The sequence below is a fragment of the Colobus angolensis genome, unplaced genomic scaffold (genome assembly GCF_000951035.1).
Source record: "Colobus angolensis palliatus isolate OR3802 unplaced genomic scaffold, Cang.pa_1.0 Scaffold245, whole genome shotgun sequence".
Taxonomy (NCBI): domain Eukaryota; kingdom Metazoa; phylum Chordata; class Mammalia; order Primates; family Cercopithecidae; genus Colobus; species Colobus angolensis.
In genome coordinates, this window is record NW_012115655.1 from 1,509,404 (window position 1) to 1,529,511 (window position 20,108).

Here is a 20,108-nt window from a genome sequence, read left to right on the forward strand (position 1 = left end):
GGAAGGAAGGAAGGAAGGGAAGGGAAGGGAGGAAAGAAAGAAGAGAGGGAGAGAAGAAGAAGGAGAAAAAGAAGGAGGGAAGGGAAGGGAGAGAGAGGGGGAGGGGGGAGAGAAAGAGAGAGAGAGAAAGAAAGAAAGAAAACACATAATGTACAATAACCTTTTAATAAACACATGGCATTGTAGGTGGAAACTGAAAGCCTGCTGTTGTTTGTCCTTGTTGCTGTTGTTTAACAGCAGATGCCAGAATGCTGGTAATGCTACTGTACTGCTTAGTTACTGATATGGTTTGGCTCTGTGTTCCCACCTAAATCTCATGTTGAATTGTAACCCCAATGTGCAGGGAGGAACCTGGTAGGAGGTGATCAGATCATGGGGGCAGATTTCCCCCTTGCTGTTCTCATGATAGTCAGTGAGTTCTCATGAGATCTGATGGTTTAAAAGTGTGTGGCACCTCCCCTATCACTCTGTCTCTCTCCTGCCACCATGGTAAGACATGCTTACTTCCCCTTCACCTTCCACCATGATTGTAAGTTTCCTGAGGCCTCCTAGCCATGCTTCCTGTACAACCTGTGGAAATGGGAGTCAATTAAACTTCCTTTCTTCATAAATTAACCAGTCTCAGGTAGTGCTTTATAGCAGTGTGAGAATGGACAAATACAGTTACCCTGAACACATTATTTGTTTTTGCTATAATAATGGTATGTCTTATTATTTACTATTAAATACTTAAGTGTGAATAAGTATAAGATAATGGTTGTTTATCAGTAGCATGTAAGTTCAGATTCAAGAATAATAGTGATGTCAAACAACCACAGACTGTCCACATGGGTGGCTGAGAGAGTGACATCTTTGCTTTCTGATGGATCAATGCATACAAACTCTGTTTCATGCACAAAATTATTTAAAATATTGTATAAAATTACCTTCAGGATATGTGTATGTAAAATATAAGTCAATTTTGTGCTTAGACTTGGGTCCCATCCCAAGATATCTCATTAGGTATACACAAATATTCCAAAATCTGAAAACATCTGAAATACTTCTTGTCTCAAGAACTTTTTTTTGAGATGGAGTCTTGCTCTATCACCCAGGCTAGAGTGCAATGGCACAATCTCAGCTCACAGCAACCTCCACCTCCAGGGTTCAAGTAATTCTCCTGCCTCAGTCTCCTGAGCAGCTGGGACTATAGGCACACGCCACCATGCCCGGTTAATTTTCATATTTTTAGTAGAGATGGGCTTTCACCACCTTGGCCAGGCTGATCTCGAACTCCTGACCTCGTGATCCACCCGCCTCAACCTCACAAAGTGCTGGGATTACAGACATGAGCCACCACACCCAGCCTCTTGTCTCAAGAACTTTGGAGAAGAGATAATCTGTACTGAAAAAGAGTTCCGGAGCATCAGGGCACTGACAAGAGAAGGAATCAAAGAGGCAGTCTTGGAAAGGCACATCTTCTGGGAGAGAAAATGAAAAGAAAGGCAAGACAGTGGCTGTGTGGTAAAGGCAAAAAGAACAGGTAAAATTTAGCATCTCACAAGATTAAAAAAAAAAAAGACAAGGATACAAATCCCTTTCCTTAATCTCAAAAAAAAAAAGGTTTTAAGGCCATCTATCAAAGAAACTACATTTAGATATACTAACAGAAGATGATGTTCTTAAACTAGAAATCTTGTAAACCACCCCAAACCACCAAAGCTGTCAATTAAATGGAAGATGCAAGCAGTAGTCATCTACATAAGACTGCTATAAGGAGGAAAAAAAGAAAATAAGAATAAAAATGTTTACTTTCAATAGAATGAGAAGATAAAACACATTTCTTTATATCTTATAAAGAAATGTTACCTAAAATATCCAAAGAACTGTTGAAACTCAACAATAAGAAAAGGAACAACCCAATTTAAAAATGGGCAAAAGACCTGAACAGACACCTCACTAAAGAAGATTTACAGATGACAAATAAACATATGAAAAGGTGTTCAACATCATATGTCATTGGGGAATTGCAAATTAAAACAATAATGAGATACTATTATATATATTAGAAAGATCAAAATCCTAAACATTGACAACACCAAATGCTGGCAAAGAGCAACAGGAACTCTCATTCACGGCTGGTGGGAATGCAAAATGGCACAGCCACTTTAGAAAACAGTTGGGCAGTGTCTTACAAAACTACGCATACTCTTACCATAAGATCCATTAATTTTGCTCTTTAGTATTTACCCAAATGAGCCAGAGATGCACATCTACACAAAAACCTGCACACAGATGTTTATATAAGCTTTATTCATAATTGCCAAAACCTGAAAATAACCATGATGCAGGTGAATGGAAAAATAAACTGTGGCATACCCAGACACTGGAATATTATTTAGCACTAAAAAGAAATGAGCTTTAAACCATAAGAACACTTGGAAAAAATTAAATACATATACTATGTATTTGAAATACATAGTATATGTATTTAATTTTTTCCAAGTGAAAGATGCCAATCTGAAAAGCCTACATATTGTATAAGTCCAACTGTATAACATTCTGGAAGAGGCAAAACTATGGAAACAGTAAAAGGATCAGTGACTGCTGCTAGGGACTGGGGCGCGGAAGATGAATAGGTGGAGCACAGAGGGTTTTCAGGGCAGTGAAACTATTTTGTATATTACTACAATGGTAGTAGACACATGTCATTACACATTTGTCAAAACTCATGGCATGTATTGTACCCAGAGTGAACCATATGTAAACGATGGACTTCAGGTAACAATGATGTGTCAGTGCAGCTTTTTCAACTGTGACAAATGTACTACTCTGGTGGGGAACACTGATGGCCAAGATTGTGCATGTGTGTGGAACAGGGGTATATAGGGACTCTCTGTACTTTCCATTCAATTTTGCTGAAAACTGTTATAAAGTATATCTTTAAATAAACTTTTTAGATAATGAAAATTGTTCCCAAAAATATAGTCATTAAGCAGAAAAAAATATAACATAGCTTTCCAAATTGAATTACATGTCTTCAAACAAACATCTGGAGACAGGGGGAGTGGGTGGCACTTTAAATAAGAAACTCAAAAAAGAAGAACAGAAGTAAACTTCTTAGTACGTAAAAAGAGAAGAAATGAAATCAGAGTTAACTGAAGACATAAAAATAAAAGGAAAGGACAAACTCATACGAGAAAAGCAGTCTAAATTACAAGAAACCTAACGGATATCATATTTGAACAAAAACTTTAATAAAAGGCAGTGAGTAACATTGAGAAAACAAACAAGAGAATGAAAATGAAAAAAACAAAATTTTAAATGAAAAAGGTCAGAAAGAAAGTGGATGAAATAGAAGCCTGACAGAAAAGAACCAATGTGCTTATAATTGGAGTCTCTAAAAACTAAAAACAACAGAAATAATATTTCAAATATAAGTAATATAATCCAAGAAACTTTCAAAAAACACAAAAAACTTGAATCTACATATACCTAAAAGGGCCCAGCAGGCACCTGGAAAAATCTACCTGAAACAATAAACTGTAAGACATATCTTAGTAAACTGTTTGGCTTTAAAGATAAAATAAAAATTCTCAACACCTTCAGGGAAAAAATGAAACGATTTACCAGGATAAGAGAAACAGGAAGACATCATACTTCTCAAAGCAACATACAATTCATGGCAAGAATGTAATAGCATTCTAAGACAACTCATGAGCAAGAAGGGTGAAACAAGAATTTTACATCAAGACAAGCTGGCCTTCAACTATTGAGGCAATAGAAAAACAGTTATAAACATGCAAAAACTCAGGGAATTTTGTAGCTTAAGCCCGTCTTGAAGAATCTAGTAAAGATTGATCTTCATCCAATCAAAAGATAACTTGGGGGAGCTTCAGCAAAAGGATATATTTAATATATTTAATGGTAGGTCTAATATCAGACATAGTAGAATAAAAACATACACAAGTAATGCAAGTTTAAAAATGGAAGAAGAAAAGAGGGGAGAAGAGAAAAGAATAAGCTCATTGATTCTTGTACAGGCAATAGGTGGGAGTCAGAGAATATTATTAAAAACTGACAAACTAGACAGCAAAATATTACCTTTAAAAATAGAGACTAAGAACATCTTTAAAAGGTATAAATACAAGAACAAAATTCCAAATCTTCTTAAATACCAAAAGAAGTTAAAAATAAAGAAGAGCAAAGAAAATATGTATATAAAAATATAGTAAATATAATCCACCTAGCAGTTATAAAATGATGACAAAATTGACACCCAACAAATCATTCCTATCAATATATATGGATGGTCTTAATTCACTTTTTCTAAGAAAAATATTTTCAATTTAACTCACAAAGAAAGAACCAACTACAGATGCTCCTTGACTTACAATGGGTACATCTTGACAAAACCATCTGAAGTTGAAAATATCGTAAGTCAAAGATGCATTTAATATACCTAACCTACTGAACATTATAACTTACCCTAGCCTACCTTAAATGCGTTAAGAACACTTACATTAGCCTACAGTTGAGCAAAATCATCTAACACAAAAGCTTATTTTATAAGAAAGTATTGAATATCTCATGTAATTTATTAAATACTGTACTGACAGTAGAAAACAGAATGGTTGTATGGGTACCATCACAAAGTTAAAAAAATCACAAGTTGAACCATCGTAAGTCAGGGATTATCAGTATACAAAGTCTACAAGAGGAAGACCCAGAGCAAAGTTATTAATTTCCTTACTATACTAAATTCCTATGAAGTAAACCAATTCCTATAAAGGAAGTGAGCTGGGCGCAATGACTTGAGCCTGTAATCCCCATTCTTTGGGAGGCTGAGACAGGAGGATTCCTTAGCCCAGGAGTTTGAGACCAGTCTGGGCAACATAAGGAGACCCCATCTCTACAAAAATATAAATAATTAGCCAGGCATGGTGGTACATGTCTGCAGACCCAGCTACTTGGGAGGCTGAGGTGAGAGAATCACTTGAGCTCAGGAAGGTCAAGGCTGTAGAGAGCCATGATCGCGCCACTGCACTCCAGCCTGGGTGACAGGGTGAGACCCTGTCTCAAAAGCAGGTAGAGAGAAATATACTTTAAACAGGAGATTTTAATACACTGCTTTCAGTACAAGATAGAGCAAATAGATAACATATCAATAAAGTTATAAAAGACCTACATGACATAATCAATAAGGGAGATATATGACTATGTCTTAAGCTTTACATCCTGATAATAGAGGACTCATCATCTTCTAAAGTACACGTGGAACATCCACAGAAATTGATCACGATGTAAGCCAACAAAGAAAACACTTGAAAATTTTAAAACTTTACTATTAATAACTCTTTGGTGAAGGGAAAATGTAAAGTAAAATTTCAGAATTTCTAAAAATAATGACAAAACATAGAATGTATGGGTTTGTTTAAAGCAGTGAATGGAGACAATTCATAGCCTTAAACATTTATACCATCAAGATAAAAGAATCAAAATAAATTATCAACTCAAAAAATGAGAGAAAATGAAGCAAACCAAAAGGAAGAACAGAAAGGCAATATTAAAGATAAAGGCAGAAATGAATAAGGTAGAGAATGGAAAAACTAGTAGATCTAATTAGTAAATCAAAGTCCCACTTTTAAAATTAACAAAATAAATCAGCTACTAGCTAACTTAAGAAGAAAAAGGAGGAGGGGAGGAAGGGGAAAGCACAGGTACACAAAATGAGAAATGGCAAAGGAAACTGAAACAAAAAATTAAAAATCCCTAAGAAACAACCTTGCACACCCCTATGCAAAAAAATTTGAAAACCTGGATATAAATAAGCAATTTCCTAGAAAAATATATGTTACTTAAATTAACCTCATCAGAAATATAAAACTTAAACAGGACCAATTTAGCTGAAAGAAAAAGTTATCAAGGCCCAGATGGTTTCACAGGGGAATTCTACAAAATCAGTGACCATATACATATAGTCTCAATGCCACAAAATTGTTCCAGAGCTTTAAAAAATGAAAGAAGATTTTAAAATACTATGTATAAAGCAAGCATAACATTGATATCTAAACTTAATAAAGACAGTACAAAAAGTAAAATTACTAGTTAAAGGATATAATGGTAGATAGATCCCATTTACAATAGCAACAAGAGATCAAAAACTTAACAATAAAATTACAAATCTATACCGGAAAAAAAATTGTAAACATTCCTGAAAGACACAAAAGTAGACTTGAACAAACAGAAAGACACTTCTTTTTGATAGGATGATTTTAACACAAGAAAAATTTCACTTTTCCCTACATTGATTTATAAATATAACACAGTCCCAATGACAAGACCAACAAGCTTTTCTTTTCCTTCTTATGAAGCTAGAGAAATAGACAGAAAACAGGAAAGAACAGTTAGGAAAACACTGGAAAAGAAGGCAAAGTTTAAGGGATGGGGAGAAGTGATTAATCTCACTAGATATTAAACAACTTAAATCCTCTATAATTAAAAGTTTATTGCTCATTTATGAATAGACAGACACAGACACACCAATTAATTCTCAAGTCACTGAGGCAAAGATGGACTTTTAAAATTAATAGTGTTCTGATAACTGAATAGCCGTTTCAAGAAAGATAAACTTGGATCTATACTTCATACCAACCACAAACAATCTCATCAGAGCTGACAGTAAAAACAGAAAGCATACTATATTACGGGAAAGCCTGGATGAATTGCTCTGTAACCTAGATTTAGGAACACTTTCTAACAATGGCTCAAAATTTAGATACAATAAAAGAAAAATCAATACATTTGATGACATAAAAATTCTGCATGGAAAAAAGCATCCTAAGCAAAGACAAGGGACAAATTAAGAAGTGAGAGAAAAATATTTGCAATATACATCACAGATAAAGGGCTAATATACCAATTACATAAATAATTCTTAAAAATTGAGAGAAAAATAAAAATCAAAAACTCAATAGAAGAATGCAAAAACATGAATAGACAATTCAGTACATATATATATATATAAGTAAAAAGTAAACTGATGAAGAGATGAAAAATAGAAACAGAAACAGAAAATAGAGTTGGAGGGGAGAAATACTCAAAGAAAAAATAGTGAAAAGAATTCTAAGTCTAAGAAAGACTTTACTCAGGTTTGAAGGCCCAGGAGAGAAGGAAAAAGGTTTGAAATTTCAAACCTACAACAAAATAAACAGTTTACCTATAAAGAAATGAGATTGATCTTTGTGCGAAGGATTAGCATTGTTATCAGTTAACAGTGGATGCTACAAACCAATGGGTCAATGTTTTTTACATAAAAAATTCCATTCCCAGCCAAACTACTAATCAAATACGAGGACAAATATAGTCATTTTCAAATGTTCAAGGTACTGTTAAGATTTATTTACCGGCCGGGCATGGTGGCTCAAATCTGTAATCCCAGCACTTTGGGAGGCTGAGGCGGGCAGATCACCTGAGGTCAGAAGTTCCAGACCAGCCTGGCCAACATGGTGAAAATCTGTCCCTACTTAAAATACAAAACTTAGCTAGGCATGGTGGCGTGTGCCAGTAATCCCAGCTACGCGAGAGGCTGAGGCAAGGAGAATCGCTGGAACCCGGTGGGCAGAGGTTGCAGTGAGCTGAGATTGCACCACTGCACTCCAGCCTGGGCAACAGAGCAAGACTCCATCTCAAAAAAAAATTATTTACCATACATGCTTTTGGCAGATAAAATAATTTTTTAAGTGTTTCAATGAAAATGAAATCCAAAATAGAGGGCACTTTCCCAGAGACACAGTGAAAAACACTCCCAGGTTGACAGCTTGCAGTGGATCTAGACAGCAACAACCCTGAATTATAAGAGCAGACCAGAGGGCCTCAAAAGAATATCTTCAAGAAGTAAGTGTATGCATTACACACTCTATAATAAAGAATCTGCAAGATATTAATAATGCAATAAAGATATATGCCACTTCTGTAAAATAGGGAAAAAAGAAGGGCAATTAGAAATGCCAGGTGAAAATGCACATAAAAAAGTCATCGTCTGAATCTGAAATGAATTAAATTACAGCATGATTTTGACTAGCTGATGGGGTATAAGGAAAGAGAACCCATTTTACTTTATCATTTGTAGCTTCCTCCTTTCAGTGATACAGGTTTAATGACATAGGATTACATCTGTCACTTGAGAGAGGTCCAATCTATTATGTATACATAATGTATATCACAGAATGCATATAAATGCATTTTACTGATTTCTTTTCTTTTCTTTTCTTTTTTTTTGAGATGTAGTTTCTTCCTTGTTGCCCACGCTGGAGTGCAGTGGCACAGTCTCGGCTCACTGCAACCTCTGCCTCCTGAGTTCAAGCGATTCTCCCGCCTCAGCCTCCCAAGTAGCTGGGGATTACAGGTGCCTGCCACCACACCTGGCTACTTTTTTTGTATTTTTAGCAGAGATGGGATTTGGCCAGCCTAAAATAGGCCCGGTGCAGTGGCTTATGCCTGTAATTCCAGCACTTTGGGAGGCCGAGGCAGGCAAATCACTCGAGGTCAGGAGTTCAAGACCAGCCTGGCCAACATGGTGAAACCCCGTCTCTACTAAAAATACAAAAATTAGCCAGGCTTGGTCCACGTGCCTGTAATCCCACCTACTGATGAGGCTGAGGCAAGAGACTTGCTTGAACCCAGGAAGCAGAGGTTGCAGTGAGCTGAGATTGTGCTACTGCACTCCAGCCTGGGCGACAGAGCAAACAAAACAAAACAAAACAAATTTGACCATGTTGGCCAGGCTGGTCTCGAGCTCCTGACCTCAAGTGATTGACCCACCTCAGCCTCCAAAGTGCAGGGATTACAGGCGTGAGCCACTGTGCCCAGCCTACTGATTTCTATTACTTAAAATCAACCTATAGTCAGAGAAAAAAAAATCTACTTGTAGAATAAATGTAAATGCACTCTAAATCTTAGCAACAGTATATAATAGGTAGAAGAACATGAAGGACGAGCGTAAAGAAAGATGGAAACACGTGGTAGAAAATCAACAGATACTATCTAAGGTAGCTGGATCACCAAAAAGAAGCTAAGTATGCTGTTTCAATCTAGATCACCAGTATGTGATCTAAAAATAACAATGTAACTAACAAAAATTAGAGATGAGAGGGAATGAGGGGAGAGAAAGCATCATAATATGCAAAACTCATTTTTCACAGTAAAGAAACACAAGATATTGTCTAAAGTTGATGAATCAAGAAATACAGACATAAACATGCAAATTAGTATCATGGAGCTAACCACCATTATATCATTTGAAAACTGCATGACATGGTAGAACAGCACTGAGCCAGGGGCCAGAAAATCTAAATCCTAATCAAGCCCTAAGTTTTTCCTTTACCAGCTTGTGAGTTTACCCAACTCCTTTGTTCATGGTCTTAGTGTCCACCTCTGTAAATGAGCTTGGACTAGACCAGCAGTTCACAAAGTGTGTTCCCCAGACCAGCAGCATCAGCATCTCTTGGGAACTTGTTTGAAATGCAAATTATTTGACCCTACCCCTAGACTTACTGAATCAGAAATCTCAGGTTGGGACCAACAATTTGTGTCTTAAAAAGTCCTCCAAGTGATTCTATTGTGTCCTAATGTATGAGAACCACAAATCTAGACCACTGGCCAACAAACTACCATCTGTCTGCCAAATCCACCCCACTCTCGTCTTTGTAAATAAAGTTTAATTGGAACACAGCCATAGTCATTAAAGTATTGTCTATGGTTGCTTTTGAGCTACAACAGTAGAGTTCAGTAGTTGAGGTAGCGACACTATGGTTCAAAAAGCCTAAAATAGGCCCAGTGCAGTGGCTTATGCCTGTAATCCCAGCACTTTGGGAGGCTGAGGCGGGCAAATCACTTGAGGTCAGCAGTTCAAGACCAGCCTGGCCAACATGGTGAAACCCTGTCTCTACTAAAAATACAAAAATTAGCCAGGCTTGGTCCATGTGCCTGTAATCCCAGCTACTCAGGAGGCTGAGGCAGAATTGCTTAAACCCAGGAGGCGGAGGTTACAGTAAGCTGAGATTGTGCCACTGCACTCCAGCCTGGGCAACAGAGCAAACAAAACAAAACAAAACAAAACAAAACAAAAGCCAAAAATATTTCCCTCTCTGGTTCTTTACGGAAGAAGTTTGTTGACCTCTAACCTGGACTATTCTGATTGATAATACTGAATGTACATCATTACTAAATTTGACGCCATGTTTATCATCTCCATGAGGATGATAATCTTTATGAACCCATGGAATTCATAAAGATTATTCAATCAGAAAGGTATTTATGCAAATGCCTAGACTCCTTTAAAAGTGTGTGGACAAATTCTGGCAATGGTACTAGAATCCTTCCCCATATTCCTGACACAATAGAATAGTAAATAATAAATAGCAAAAAGTCACTTAATAAATAGTGTAAGCTGAAAATAAAATTCTAAGTCCCCCAACTGACCGAATGGACCATCTCTTAACCAAGGGAATCTCAGAATAACCTTGAAAACTGAGTTCTAGGCCATGATGGAATGAGGAGTCTTACATGCCTCATTACCCTCCTGCCTCGCTAACCACAATTAGGCTTTCTTCCCTAAGGCTTTCACAGAAACCAGCCCTTTCCAAAGACTCTACCACTGATATTAACCAACCACCCAACACTGCTTCTCCTTTTTTGCCTGATAAGAGGTCACTGATCACAGAGTGGTTCTGGTCAGTCTACGGAGAATGTGCAGTAAGGGTTTGTGTATCTTCTGCTTCCCTTTTTGACATCAGAGGGCCAAAAATTCCACTCTCAGATCATGCTAATGCTGCCATTTTTTTGTACATGGGACCCATGAAGGGGCAAGAAGCTCAATTGTGTGTGTGCACATTTCTCCTTGTATAAATATTCAGACTCTTCCTATAGCTTATTGAACATGTATATTTGGCCACCCTGCTCAGCATAAATTCCTGTTCCCTCTGGCCCCTCTCTTGAAGAGTGTATTTCCAGCTTCTGGCAGGAGACTATGCTTCCCAGCCTATCAGAATGGTCACCCTGTAGACTGGAACTCTTTATGAGAAATAAAGTTCTCCTTTCCAAATTTATGAACCTCCTCATTCTTTAGTTGACAATAGTAAATAAATAGTAAAAAGTCAAGCCCTCTCTGGCTCACAGTCTTGGAAAACTTTCTTGATCGCATAATGAATGTTGGAGGGTGTGGCAAACGGTTGCCTACTCTACACCCAAAGTTTGATTTTAAAAAGGCAACATTCACAAATTTTATAGCTAATCCCTCACCCACCAACTTCTCGAACTTCATCTCAATTCCTCAGACCACCCCTTCACTATAACAACCCATATCACATAATAAATAGGAGAGGAGGCTGCTTGTTATGGTAGGTGGCTATCATATTTATAATTGATAATGAGTGGCAGGAGGCAGCCAAATGGCCAGGCAGATACGAGCAGGTCCCTGGTGAAACCCCACCTCCAAGCTGAAGATTGTTTAAAGCCCGAAAGCCAAGCTACAAGTTAAATCCTCGGACCTGATTGAGAACTTGTCTTCCCATTTGTCAAGCTTTCCTGTGATGGACCCCACCCCTCACCTATTTTACATATACCTACCCTTTCCTAATTGTTTTTCTGCCCTGTGGAACCAGCAGATGCGGATACAAGCTATAACACAGGTGAGCTAGGGCTCAGCAGTGTGGCTGAGTAAGGCCCAGGTGGGGCATCGCCGGCCCGGGGCCTCCAGCTTGCCAAGTGACCAAGAAGAAAACTCCTGCATCAATAATTCCACTAAGACCAAATTTCAGATATTCACAATCATTAGTACTCAAAAATTCAAGCAAAAGTTGTGTTTTGAATTTCTGAAGCAATCTAAATTGAAATGTCGAAAGATGGAAAGTGGGTTTCTATCTGAACAGAACAGAATAGATGACACAAAGGCATGACAGCACAGAGGTATTCTAAAACAATCACCCAGGCAAATGAACAAAGAAAAGCCATTATACACACATGAGGTCATTCTACTGGGAAGAAGTACCATCAGACCCTTAGTTTTTAAATAGAGAAGGACAAGAACCTGGCATATTAACTTTGTTTCCTGCCCTTTAGTACAGTTTACTTAAATTTCTGTGACATGTAAGACTTACTTGCCAGTGCCACCATTTATTCCTAATAAACCCATGGAGTGCCTAATTTCAGGCCTCAGTTGAGTGCCCAAAATCTAGCCTCTCCGGTACCCTCCCTGAGGGCTCTGAAGCAAATCTACCCTCCTTGGGCAACACAGTCACCCACATGACTGTACACTCTGGATTCCTATGCTGACGAGTCAGATGAGTGAATTCATCTCCCTGACCCTTTGGGACACAGTTCCACAGCCAGTCCAGTGAAAACCATACCTCACTCCAGCTACTCCATCAAAGCAGCACTTTTGCTCGTTAACGTTGTTTAGACACTTGAAAAACAGTATTTTCCATTGCCTTCTGTGAAGCCAAAAGTATCTGAGACAGGTCTCAATCAAGTTAGAAAGTTTATTTAGCCAAGGGTAAGGTCGCACCCGTGACACAGCCTCAGAAGGTCCTGACAACATGTGCCCAGGGTGCTCGAGGCACAGCTTGCCTTTATAGATTTTAAGGACACGTGAGACATCAATCTACACATATAAGATGTACATTAGTCATTCCGGAAAGGCACGACAACTCGACAGGTGAGGGGGGCTTCCAGTTCATAGGTAGGAAGACACAAAAGGTTGCATTCTTTTGAGTCTCTGATAAGACTTGTTTTGTTTTGTTTTAGTCTCACTCTGTCGCCCAGGCTGGAGTGCAGTGGCGCAATCTCAGCTCACTGCAAGCTCCACCTCCTGGGTTCACGCCATTCTCCTGCCTCAGCGTCCCGAGTAGCTGGGACTACAGGCGCCTGCCACCACGCCCAACTAATTTTTTGTATTTTCAGTAGAGACAGGGTTTCACCGTGTTAGCCAGGATGGTCTCGATCTCCTGACCTCGTGATCCGCCTGCCTCGGCCTCCCAAAGTGCTGGGATTACAGGCGTGAGCCACCGCACCCCGCCTTTTTTTTTTTTTTTTTTTGAGATGGAGTCTCACTGTGTCGCCCAGGCTGTAGTGCAGTAGGGAGATCTCAGCTCACTGCAACCTCCACCTCCTGGGTTCAAGCAATTCTCCTGCATCAGCCTCCCAAGTAGCTGGGATTATAGGCACCGTGCCACTACACCTGGCTAATTTTTTTTTTTTTTTTTAGTAGAGATGGGGTTTCACCATGTTGGCCAGGCTGGTCTTGAACTCCTGACCTCAAGTGTTTTGCCCACCTCAGTCTCCCAAAGTGCTGGGATTACAGGTGTGAGCCACCACACCCAGCCTCTGATTAGCCTTATATGCCGTACACAATTTATATGTGAGAAGAGGGTAGAGGAATAGTCACTTAGGCCTCAGTTGAGCTTAATGAAACAGGAGGGCAGAGGAAGCCATCAGATAGGCATCTGTCTCACATGGGCAGAGCGATAACTCTGAGTTCTGTCCATCTTTTTTCCATAAGGAACTCCCTTGTGGGCAAATTGTGAGGGAGGTATATAGTCTTTTAATCTTTGTAGTTATCTTCTTTAGGAATAAAATGGGAGGCAGGTTTGCCTGACGCACTTCCCAACTTCACTTCCCTTTGGCTTAATGATTTGGGGGTCCCGAGGTTTATTCTCCCTTCACACTCCACAATATTAAGAAGCCCCGATTGCACTCACTTCTCTGGTGAGGCTGGTTTCTACAGCTGAGAAGTTGTTATAATCCCACTGAGTCTTTCAATACAAAGGAGTAAGTCTCATCACAATTCACAGGCCAAATAATAACACTGTTCTTCTCCTATTCCTTCCTAGAGTACAAATATCAGACCGCATTTTAGGTCACTTTACTTAAAAGAGGACACAACTAACTCCAAAGACTATTCATCACACTGTATGTGAGGAAAATGAATGTAGAAAAATTATTCTAACTTAAATAGGTCCCTCAATAGATTCATTATAGAAAAGTCCTTTAGAAATAGAAACAATCCCAGCCTGGCCAACATGGTGAAACCCTGTCTCTACTGAAAATACAAAAATTAGCCGGGCATGGTGTCATTGCCTGTGTAGTCTCAGCTACTCGGGAGGCTGAAGCAGGAGAATTGCTTGAACCCAGGAGGCAGAGGTTGCAGTGAGCCGAGATCATGCCGCTGCACTCCATCCTGGGCGACAGAGTGAGACTCGGTCTCAAAAAAAAAAAAAAAAAAGAAAAGAAAAGAAATAGAAACAATCATAAAACTAACCACTGATATGAAATACTGCTCTTGTACCATCTAATAAAAGTACTTTCTCCAGTCTATTCTAATAATGAACCCAGAACTGAAAGTTAAAATAAGGAAACTGAGTAGAGAAACAGAGTGATAAATATCCATGCTTAGTTATACAAATGTTGATTGCAGGACCAATAACTGTGACGGAAAAGTAGTTAACTGTACCTTCCTTCAAGGACATCTTGTTAGGGAGGCAGGAGCCTAGGAGACCAAGGGTGACCCAAGTTCAGCTCCATCTCTGTGGCTCAGAATATTTTACTAATGCCTTTTCAGACCACTTGGCTCCACTCTGTAGCCACAGGTGACATGTTTTAAATGATAATATCTTGCATTCTGAGAAACTGACCACTAGGATTTACTATGCTATTGTTATAAGCTGGACTGTGAAAACCACTAGTAATACAATTTATAAAGCAGATGGCACCTGATAGGCTAAACCTCACCCTCAACTGTTTTTGGAAACAGAATGGTGATGGGGTAATGATTTCTGTGTATTTTTAAATATTTATTTATTTTAATGCCATAAGATTCATGTGGGAAGGTTTGTAATTCAATAGTTCCTTATGTACAGTACTATACATAATTCACAAAGAAATTCCAGGGTCACAGAAGCTCAAGAAATTGAATCTTTTTATATATTGATTTTAAGGAAAGAAATACAGAACCATGATAGCAAAAGTAAAGGACACGGGAACAGCCTTCCCTCCGACTTTCAATTTCTGCACATTCACTACCACCTCACTTTATCCGAAAGCTAAGTCTGATTCCAGGTTCTCTTCTTCACACCCCTCAAATGTCTGTTCTGTCTCACCACAGCTTCTCCCTATCCACTCCTAGTACAGCACTCTCACCCCTGGCTGCAATGCGGATCACCAGTGAGATGAGACACCACTGAAACCCAGGTTTCACCCCCAGAAATCCTGATTTAATTCATCTGAATTATGGTCTGGACATCGTGAATTAAAATCTCCCTAGGCTATCCTAAAATGCAGTTGAGGTTGAGAATCATTGTCTTAGCATGGCTTTGATAAGAAAAAGTTTTAAAATAAATCATGACGAGACCATCAAAACCAAAATGAGGCCTGAATTCCACACACCCACCTCCACACAACCAGACTTAGAGTAATAGGATACAATTGTAAGGCTCCTAAAACCAAGCATCCTCCATAGCTTCTCCCTCTTCCTCCTTCCCAACCTCCACCAGTCCCCAATGCCTGTCTTCTTGTCCATCCCTTCCTATCCAGTTCTCATGCCATCATCCCACTTCATTTTGCACGTGTCTCAATGTAGAAGCCCCTAACTGATCTCCCTGCCTCCTTTTCCTGCTCCCTCCAATCCATCCTGCACACCACGACCAGATAAATCTGCTCCTCACTCTCCTCCTCAAACCCTCTTGCAGGAAAATGGCCTCTTCCTACTCACTGTGCCTCCTTAACTTGGCACACTCACTGTAACTCCATAACTTGGGGGTAAAGGCCTTGCCCAGTCTGTTTCCAACTCTTTCCAGCCCTTGTTTCTCAATATCATCTGAAAAGCAGCGTCACTCTGTTCTGGTCAACCTGGATGCTCTGTAATTCCCCAAATATGCTCTGTTGAAAACTTCAGACCCTGCGTTAGATAGAAATAGGAGCCAGATTGGCCAGGCGCCGTGGCTCATGCCTGTAATCCCAGCACTTTGGGAGGCTGAGGTGGGTGGATCACGAGGTCAAGAGATTGAGACCATCCTGGCCAATATGGTGAAACTCTGTCTCTCCTAATATAAAAATTAGCTGGGTGTGGTGGCACATGTCTGTAATCCCGCTACTTGGGAGGCTGAGGTAGGAGAATCACTTCAACCCGGGAGGCAGAGGTTGCAGTGAGCTGAGATCGTGCCACTGCACTCCAGTCTGGGCAATAAGAGGGAAACTCCATCTCAAAAAAAAAAAAGAAAGAAAGAAAGAAAGAAATATAAGCCAGGTCATTTGCCCCAGACCACCTAGCTAGTGAGCAATAGGATCTGGATTTCAATCCAGGTTTGGGCTGTGTTCAAAGCTCTTCAACACTATCCTATTCTCTCTCTGGAATGCTCCCTTCAATATCTATCTGTAGAAACTATACCATCCCTTCAAGGACATTTTGTTAGGGAGGCAGCAACCGAGGAGAGCAAAGGTGACACAGTTTTAAGTTCAGCTCTGTCTTGAGACTAACAAGGCACATTCCTTGTCAACCATGACCCATGGTCATAAGATGTTTATGGTTGAGAAAACAGCCTAAGGATACTACAACAACAGAAAGTCCAGATGTCCCAATACCATAACAATAAATGTTTTCAAAAAGTTATAGTTATGCTTTGATGTTCTCACACACTAAAATGTCAAGGATCGTTTTCTTTAAATCAATAGAATAATAAGTTTTGTCACACTGTCTGCTCATCCGCACATAGGCACAGCTTAGTTTAATCTTTATATAGACAAGAGCCCAATATAAGAAAAACTTAAAGGCGATGCGTTCCTCCATTTGCTTTCTGAGGGCGCTCTACTCTGTAACAGTAGTTTCTAATAAGCTTGCTTCTTTCACTGCATTTTGTGACTCACCTTGACTTCTTTCCCACATAAGATCCAAGAACCCTCTCTTAGGGGTCTGGATTGAAACCCCCTTTTCTCCTAAAGTTTTCCCTTTTTTTCCTGTCGAAGTGATTTTCTGTCTTCTGAGCTCCTACAGCACTTTATTTACACATTTCACAAAATATATTGATAACAGAGTCATGTGATGAGTTTCCTGTGGTCTAAGACATTGTCTTGAGGTTTTTCAGTCCTTTACAGCATCGTACACAGCACCCTACATGCTGTGGGCTCTCACAGAGGTCTGCTGAAGAATGAGTTACTGTGGGAAGCCTTTCTGTACCTGCCCAACCCTCTCACAACGTGAGATCCTAATTAATTTCAGGCACAAAGATAACATTTCCCAACCCCAAGTATCCTGCCATTTTCCTATTCTAGTGTATCAATTCTTTTTTTATTCCATCCACGAGCCCTCTGCCACCTATCTATAAAACATTTTGCAACTGGGAAGGACTCTGGTACCGGATAACTATGTAACAAATAAAAAGATGCAAATCATGATAAATAGGAGTCATAAAACGAACATGGGTGGTTTCATTCTTTGAAATCCAAAATGGAAATTAGACATAGGTCCAGGTCAAGTTGCCCTTTCAGGCCTTCTCACCCTTTGTCTCCATTTTTTGTGGAAAGGAACAAGGGGAGGGGCAGCAAGCAGTGTGAGCAAAAGCGGAAGAAGAAAGGGGAATAACTGGCCAGACAGCCACTCTTTCCCGAAAGACAAACAGCATTCTAGGAAAGGAAAATATTCCCTAGGTCACAAGCAATTGTACAAGGAGCCTACAGCAGAACAAGGAAATCCAAAACAGTAGCCCCTGTTTGATCTCCTCATCTCCATCTGTGAGATAGGGGTGATAACCCTGCCTGCTTCTCGCCACACAGTCCAGGGGCACTCCCTAAGCTGTCTTCAGCATGATTTGGAAAAGGCTGCAAATGCAAGATGAAAATCCTCCATTGAACTTAGCATTTGACTGTATCCCTGGGGATTAAGTAAAACTAGACGTTGAACTTAAAACAAATACAAGGAGAATGGGGACAGGGGACACTCCTCCTATTGTCTACCTCCCTGTTCACCCTCTTCCCTGCCGCTCCCACGGAAGAAGAAGTTGCTAAACTGATGGTATGTTGTCCTGAAATGCCACTGGGCCAAAGACAGAGTTCCAGTTCAACTTCTTAAACCCCAAGTTGATAACAGCTGGGGTTCCCCTCTCTGTCAGGGTCCCCCTTCTCACTGTAGGAATGGAAAAACTTCACCTCTATTGTTTTAGGGTCCTGGCTGGGTCCAAGAGTTAAATCAACAAAACATAGATTAACATGAGAAAAGCATAGAAATTTATTCCTAAGTGTTTTACATGGCACAACAGTCCTCATAAAGAAGTGAAGACTCAAAGAATCAGTCAGAGTCAGTTACTTACATATTGGATTGAATAAAGAATAGTAAACTATGAAAATGCGACTGAATTATGTGGGGAAGCTTAAAAAATAAGAGTTTCTACCAAGGTCTGTGCAATATTCTCGAAGTTACCGTTCCTTCTAGTCCCTAGAGAGTGTCTTTCACATAGGAATCCCATCTTCTCTTAAGAAACAGCACAAAAGTCGAAGTGATCTTCTTGTACCTGCTGTTTTTCAAGCGCTTTTAACTTAAATAGTCAATATGCCAGAATGGCATTTTTTAAATTTTACTTTAAGTTCTGGGATACATGTACAGAACGTGCAGGTTTGTTACATAGGTATACATGTGCCGTGGTGGTTTGGAGCACCTATCAACCCATCATCTAGGTTTTAAGCCCCGCATGCATTAGGTATTTGTCCTAATGTTCTCCCTCCCCTCACCCCCGACCCGCCAACAGGCCCCGGTGCCTGATGTTCCCCTCCTTGTGTCCATGTGTTCTCATTGTTCAACTCCTACTTCTGAGTGAGTACATACGGCGTTTGGTTTTCTGTTCCTGTGTTAGTTTGCTGAGGATGATGGCTTCCAGCTTCATCCATGTCCCTGCAAAGGACAGGAACTCATTCTTTTTTATGGCGCATAGTACAGAATAGCATATTTTAACCCCTTCATCACCCCACAACAGATACCATTTGTTTGGAATGAATCATTATCAAAACTGAAAACTCTACCAACATTAGTTCTGAGAACCAACCATGCGCTGGGCACTGGGCTAGGGCTGGAGATTTTGAAAAAGAAAGAGAAGAAAAGCAAAGCATTTGCCCCTACTCTTAAGAAGTTCACAGTCTACTGGAAGAGGCAGAAATAATTTCCATAGACAAGTAATTTCCATAGGCAAAGGTAAACCCTGGGGTTCTGTGGAAATTTAACAGATTCTGTGAAAACAGAACTGGGGTGAGGGAAGGTTTCATCAAAGGGATGAGGTCAGAGTTGAGGGCTGATGAATGAGTAAGAGTCAGGCCTAGAAGAGAGGCGGAGGTGTCCTGCAGAGAAACACCCGAGCAAAGCCGTGAGACAGGTGTGGTGTGTTTCCCTCACAGCAACAAAGAATTTCCCACATCCTTATATCTGCATTAACACATGGCATATGACCGTGGCAGGGAGGAGGAAAGGGGGAAATCGGTGAAATATATTTAAGTACTAACTTTGAAGAAATGCATTCAAAATAAATCCACAACCTTCTCTGAAGAAATAAGATGGGTAAAAAAAAAAAACTAAAGAAAAAGGTGTAAAAGAAAAAACATGTTTTTCAAGTGGGTTTGGTTAAAGCAATCAACTTCCTAATCTCCACAAGTGGTATCAGACTCCAGGCGGCCTCTCAGTCACAAAGCTGTTGTTTACCTCTAAATCATAAAAGGCAGATGGCAGGTAAGCAAAATACCACACACCTGGCCACTGGGAACATTCTAAACCACATCATAGTCAAGGGAGGGGTGAGGGCTCATCAGCAATGCAAACCCATGGAGGGAAGGCCTTTCCCAACCACGTCTTCTCTGCTAGAGGTGGACACTGCACTGCCTAAGGACAGCGTTTGGATCCCGCTCTGCCCCTGTCTGTGAAATGGTGGTGACCAATGTGGACTCTGCCCACACTCCATCCCCTCGAAGACCTGGGCGTGTACTGATTTAAGCGGCATAAAGAGTTGAGGCCCAGGCTGGAGAGGGTGGAAGGGGAAGATGCCAGAAAGCATTTCTATCATGGGCTTGGCTACAAGCACAGTTTTTTTTTCCCTGGCCTT

At 40.0% G+C, this 20,108-nt stretch overlaps 1 protein-coding gene across 2 annotated transcripts in view; it reads right to left on the bottom strand.

Annotated features, from left to right (window-relative positions):
• Positions 1–20,108, bottom strand: part of MCF2L2 (MCF.2 cell line derived transforming sequence-like 2) — a 242,044-nt gene that overhangs the window by 170,477 nt on the left and 51,459 nt on the right. The window lies entirely within an intron of this gene.